This window comes from Mya arenaria, chromosome 4, assembly GCF_026914265.1.
Source record: "Mya arenaria isolate MELC-2E11 chromosome 4, ASM2691426v1".
Classification (NCBI taxonomy): Eukaryota; Metazoa; Mollusca; class Bivalvia; order Myida; family Myidae; genus Mya; species Mya arenaria.
In genome coordinates, this window is record NC_069125.1 from 11,979,050 (window position 1) to 11,986,134 (window position 7,085).

A 7,085-nucleotide genomic window follows, 5' to 3' on the forward strand; every position below is an offset into this window, starting at 1 on the left:
AGCATTCAAGGTCACTGTGACCTTGACTTTTGACCCAATGACCCCTTAAATCAATAGGATCTTCTAATAGTCAGACTTAGCCTCCATGTTGAGTTTGAGGGCCATAGGTGCAGGCATTGTCAAAAGGGGTCATCTACTAGTTAAACCAAACTTTCATGTCAAGTTTGACAATAAGTCTAGGAATTGTAGAGTTATCACCCGGAAAAGCTTTGGTCTACTGTCAGACAGACGGACGTAGCGGCCAACATGTGCAAAGCAATATACTCCTCTTCTTTGAAAGGGGCATAATAAATTGAAATTGATTAAATATTTTTGTTTATTATGTTAATTAACTTACACTACATACAACAAGTACCATTTTGATATTTTCAAATGCTCATTTGGGCATGTACATGGGTTTTGATCTGACTATGAACATGAAACTACATAGTGATGTTCCCTCCTATCAATTCTAAATTTAAATAACCATGAGAAAAAAAGAATGTTTTCACTGCACCATGAATAAATATGTCAAACAAAATAAATGTCAAGTTATTCAAGATTAATTTAACACTGTTCTTTTGATGATTTCCGTGCATTCCTGACTGCAGGTTTTTCCCATTTTCCCACACAGTTATTTTATATTGGCCTTACAAGGTCAGATCTTGAGTTGGGTCTTCATTGCTGGACACTATCTCTTTATCTCCACAGAAAACACACTGGTGCAAATTTCACTGCAACACCTGCAAAAAAAGTTATATTATATTCTAACTGAACTCTGCATCAATATTCAATTATTTTTTTATTGGATTTAGGGAATGTCTTTGTTTTAAAGGGTTCATATAAATTAATGCATTTTTTCAATTTAATGCATTATCATGCTGGACTCTTTGACATTGATGGTTAAAACAAAGAAGGCATATGATTTGTGTACAGATTAAACATTATTAATTATAAATGTGTTCTTTAATTAATAGACAAGTGGCAACAATTTCCCCAGTTAAAAAAGCTTACATTTGTATATCTGCAGATTAATCATTTGCATTTCTTTTGCTTTGATCATTTAAGTCAAATGAGTTAGACATGATAATGCATTAAATTAAGAAATATATTTTTGGGCATCAATCTATAGTGTGTGCCTTCAATCTAGAAATAAATTTCTTCTCAACAGATGCTAAATTATAAAAAAAATATATAAACCAAGATTTTGATTATGACATACCTGCATAGTTAGTGGTCTCCATAACTGCTCAGAAATGCTCCCTATGACAAACTAAGTGCTGGTGTATGGCTGGGTAATAGTGCTGCTCCAACCAATAGCGCAATTCTTCCTACAGGTGGACCAGCGCCTCAATATGGTTTCTGTCATGGCAGTGATAACAGTATGTAACATGCCCTTTTCTACTTTCCAGAGAATGAATCTTCCAATCTAAATTACGAATTTAAGAGCAAATATATTCATATGCACATGTAATGTTGTTAAAAACAAACCATTTAGATGCCACAAAACTATAAGATTTTAGGTGAAAATTGAGCCAAATCAAAACATTTAGTCATTTAAAGCTGCACTCTCATAGATTTACTGTTTTTACAACTTTTGTATTTTTGTCTTGGAATGACCTATTTTTTGCCTAAAATATCTGCAAACCAGTGATATAAGACTACTGACAAAATATTACATTGCAGACTTCCATATTTCAGGTCGAAAACAAAGGCTTTATGGCTTAAAGCGTTACTAACGGTTTAAGAAAAATGCATAAAACATTTTGAACTTAAATATAAACATTTTCTGACAAATTTATTGTCAGCAATCTTATATGAATGGTTAACATGCATTTTCACATAAAATGGCCCGTTCCAAGACAAAAAATAAATAAAGTAGTCAAAACATTCAATCTGTAAGAGTGCTGCAGTCTCAGTCACAGATTGAAGGTTTTGACAACTTCTTTTACTTTTTGGCTTGGAATAAGCTAATGAAAAGCAGTATGAAAACTGATGAAATAAGACTGCTGACAAAAGATAAGATCATATTACATTTGTAACTATTGGTTTTATGGTTAAAAGCATTACTAACGCTTTACTAATAATGAGATTTTTGGCACAGAACATCATCTTTTGACCGTATTAAAATAAGAAAACAGCGTTCCAATATTTTCAGTTGTCTTTTTTGACTGAATTAATATAAGAAAGCAGCGATCGATCCCCTTTTTCCAGTTGTCTGTTATGTCCAGTGTTCAGAAATTCGCATAAAATAATTCATTACAACAACAAGAAATAAAAAAGAGTTGGTAAAACAGACAATCTGTGAGAGTGCAGCTTAAACATATGATATGCATTATCAGCCAAGTGCAGACCTACTCACATCCTGGCTACACAACCAGTACATTCGTCAGCTTTACTGATTCGAACCAGGCACATTTATATTGGTAGACTAGCATTTTACCATTCTGTGCTGGCCAGTAAAGTTCTTATTGAATTAGAATTCAAAATGTATATACCTTTGTTCATTTTTTTTTGCCAACTCTGTTTCAACTGAACTTCCAATATGAATGAGAATTTTCAAAAAATAATTACAATATCTCAGTAAATACCTGCATTTATGTGTTTCTTGTGCAATCTGTCAGCTTTGGTAGGCTCAGGTTTCATTTTGTCCACCTCAATACTTGTAATCTTCTAGTCTGATGTACTGCCATCCAATTTTTAAGTCAGGTCAGGCAGCCATTTCAGCTTTGTTCCAGTTGATTGTATCAGATGATGTTAACAATAATAGCCTTGTATCCAGGCACTTCTCAATCTGAAAGTTTACAAAAGAACATGGCCTGTAATATTTAATAAAAAAATCATAATTGTTTACTCCTGGATGATGGGTTCTAAAGTAAACCTCTGAGAAAAGATTCTACTGGTATGGTGCTTGAACCTACGACCATGTGAACACTTGCATGGAAATCTGTCAAACTGAGCTAACTGGGTAACTGATTTTTAGGCAGCTCCCAGCTTGGCTCTACAATTGACAGGTGCATTATACATTATAGAGACAATAAATCAAACACTTGAAGCACTATAGTCCAAATAATAGTAACTTAACTGATCTTTTTACAAATTTTGAAATGGCATATCCTTCACATACAATTTTTTTGTACCAAAAGTGGGTAGCTATTCCGATTGGGATTCCGGGTCAGATAATAATATATATCTAAAATATGAGTTATGTACACAAAAAATAAAAGCTGACGAATTATTATGAGTTTGATGAGTGTTTTTCTTCATTTCATACTGTCAAAACAAAATGATATAAACTGTTATACATGAAGATCACCTGCAAGGCTGCGTTGCATAGATTTACATAGATGTAAAATGGTTGTGTTTAAATGCATTAAATGCTTGTTTTGTGAAAAAAATCTTTGCACTTACATGGTAATAACTAAAATACGAATATAAAACCTTTAAAATCTATTTCAAACACATAATACTTATCTAACTACGATTTCAATATCTTTCAACCCCCACCCTGTTTTGCACAAACCCGATTAGACGTAAGGGATTGGAAGAATCCCATATAACACGTCTATTTTTTAGACTTTTGAAGCATATATGTTCTTTTTTGATGGTTGAGACGTTTCAGGTTAAACAACAATTAAAAATGCGAAATAATTTTAGTGAATAATCAACTTTGAATTGAAAGTAACATGAAGATGTTGTAGTGAAGGATTTGCCATATATATATATATATATATACATTTTTTTTAATCGTAAAAAGAGTACGTCAACGTACAAATATTTAGACTAAGAGATGTAGATCAGCTAGATGTACCTTCTAGTCCAAATAATTGTACGTTGACAGATTTTTTACGATTTTTGATACAGCAAATCCTTCACGTACAAATTGTTTTGTACGAAAAGTGGGTAGTTATTCTGATCGGGATTCCGGGTTAAAGCATATTGCATCTATAACATATCATAAAAACAAGAAATATTACCAGATAATGTTATTTTATATAAATTCCGTAACCAAAAAGTAATATCAAGCAAATAATTATGAGTTAAATGGTTTTTTCTTCATTTCATTCTGTCAAAACATAACAAAATATACATGAAGGGCACCTGCAAGGCTGCAGTTCACAATTTTACAACAATCGGAACATTTCGGCCATCAATTGTAACAACTTGCCATCTTCGGTAAGCTTCGAGATAGTCAGTCCCTGTTGGATACTGGCTGAGGTGTTCAGATTGTTTGGCCAAGGCCGAGTTGTTACGATTGTATTATCTCGAAGCTTGTCGGAGGTGGCCGAACAGGGCTTTTTCTATAGTACTCACGGGTCCGACTATCGGACCCATTCCCAAAGCAAAATATAAGATATTTTTCCCAATCTTCAAAAAAAAATCCCAATCCAAAAAAAAAAAAAAAATATTTTATAGAAATTATTTTTACCTGTACTGGTTCATTTTCAACATCCTAATAAATTAGGTGATGATAAGTTTTTTTGGTAATTGAACTCAAAAATCATTGATTTTCATCATATTCAGAGATAGGAAATATTATCTGTCATGATTTATTGCAATAGATATTTACACCCCAAGGATTGATATTTCAGCCATTGTGGGTCTTATTAAAGGGTAGTCCAAATTATTGTACGTTGACGGATTTTTTTTAGATTTTTGATATGGCAAATCCTTCACGTACAAATTGTTTAGTATCAAAAGTGGGTAGTTGTTCCGATCAGGATTCCGGGTTAAAGCATATAGCGTCTATAAAATATCATAAAAACAAGAAATATTACCAGATAATGTTATTTTATATTAGTTTCGTACACAAAAAAATAAATATCCAACTTATAATAATGAGTTTGACGGCTTTTTTTCATTTCATTCTGTCAAAACATAACGATATATACATGAAGGGCACCTGCAAGGCTTTAGGGCACAGTTTTAAATCGCTCGGAACATTTCGGCCATGGCCGAGTTGTTACGATTGTATAACGAGGTCTATCTCGAAGCTTTGTCGGAGGAGGCCGAGCTATTACGATTGTATCGAGTTGTTCCCCTTCGCATAATTGTTGTCTGTGTCAGTCAACTTTCGTTTCATTGGAAAGGTAAACAACTTGTTTTAATGCACTAAATGCTTGTTTAGTGCAAAATAACATTTCACTTACATGGTAAAATATGAATATAACTCTTTATGATCAATTTCAACCATAAAATACTTCACTTAAAACAATTTCAATATTTATAAAACACCCCCGTTTTTTGCACATTCCCGTTTAGACGTTAGGGATTGGAAGAATCCCGTATAACACGTCTATTATTTTAGACTAATTAAAGGGAAAACAAACTAATATTAAATCATTTCCTAATTCACAGGAGACTAGACTGGAGCTTTTTCTTTTCACTGTAAAATTTCCCTATTCCTGCATTTTCACGACGCAAAATTTCGCAAAATGTCTAGGGTCTTTTTCCCAAAATGGGCAGAAAAAGCCCTGCCGAATTATTACGATTGGGTCAAGTTGTTCCACTTGGCATAATTGTTGTCTGTGTCAGTCAACTTTCCTTTTAATGAAAAGGTGAATAATGTGTTTTAATGCATTAAATGCTTGTTTTTTTTGCAAAATAGCTTTGCACTTCCATGGTAAAATATGAATAGACGTTTAGACGTTAGGGATTGGAAGAATCCCGTATAACACGTCTATTATTTCAGACTAATGTATATGTACCTTCGTGTCCGAAATCGATCACTTCCTGGCAGCTCATTTCTGGATTGTCTCCATCTAAATTTAACATTTTTAGACGCATACATTGATGCCATTTTTGCTTCGATTGATGTTAAAGCAATAGCACTAAATACAGGTCGGTTATTTTGTAGAAGAACGTGTTCGAAGTAACATTCAATTTCATTTCCGCATAATCGCCGCCATATTGTGTATGACTTTAAAAACTTCACCCTATAGTCCAAAATAACAACGTCATAACGCTGACACACTGTGATAGGTATAATCCAAATAATTTACTCAAACAAATACAATAGTTCGATTGCTGCTGAAAAAAATCATTTGAAACGTAAAAGCTATTTCACAAAATATTACATGACATGAACTCTTTAACCGCGTATGATTTATTTCTTAATAGCTTTCATTCATAAAATAAGTTCTTTGCCGGGGTTTGCCGGGTCAGTCTTGAATGCCGGGATATGTGTGACGTCACACGGGGTGCAAACATGTGGTGTAGCTTACTATTGGATGTAGGGTAAAATGACTTCGTATGTAAATGCTATACTTTCATTATTTTTCATTATTTTGTTCAATAAAACTCACCAAATTGCAACGGTACAACTATACTAAGACTAGCACGCAATGTTTGTCATGAAAAGGCAATAACGCGTTAAGTACACATAAGCAGGTACTTGACGCCCCACATTCATGTAAGTAGTTCTGTTGCTACGCAGGTGGTGTGTATTAATATATTCATGTTCAATATGTCGTGTCAGGCGACTAGTCGCGTTTCTGAAATACCGCTCTCTAAAGACTGTCGGCTTGCAGCCGACAGTCTAATAAAACGGTAATTAAGGTAGCCGTCAATTTTTACAATCTGCCCACTTATAGCAAGACTCTTTTTTTGAAAAACAACTGACCCTTTGGAAGCACTTGATCTTTGATTTCGTAGGCTAATTGTTTCCAGTTTGTGTTTATGTGAAACTTTAACCATAATTCATTTATTCGTACGAAGTCAATGAATTTAACAGATCCCATTTAAAAAAACACTTTGCGCAATGATAACTTCTTAAATGAAAACTAAATTCGGACACTTACAAAAACGTAAAATTATCTCTGTTCTTCCAACAAAAACGCGTGAAAAATTAACGGATCTACTGGTACAAACATTCCTAAAAAGCGTGAAAGCTCTTTCGCAGATATATTTCGGTATCAATTCATTTACTAACAAAAATTAAACCAACAGTCAATATAGTACCAGCGACATAATTATCAAGTTTGGGAGATCTGATTGTTTGAATTCGAGTAAAATCAATTCTGTGAGCAAAGTACAATTTGCTATCTGTACCAACTCACGGTTGGTTAACAAGTAATCATATTTATATTTAGTCTTACTATAAGCCG

General features: G+C 33.4%; 1 long non-coding RNA gene across 1 annotated transcript; it reads right to left on the reverse strand.

Annotated features, from left to right (window-relative positions):
* Positions 1-1,316: 1,316 nt before the first annotated feature.
* On the reverse strand, positions 1,317-5,891 carry LOC128229601 (uncharacterized). The gene is made up of 3 exons (XR_008260105.1): positions 5,688-5,891; positions 2,571-2,773; positions 1,317-1,408 (listed from the first exon to the last, which is right to left on the reverse strand). It is a non-coding gene; the product is annotated as an uncharacterized LOC128229601 (long non-coding RNA).
* Positions 5,892-7,085: the final 1,194 nt, after the last annotated feature.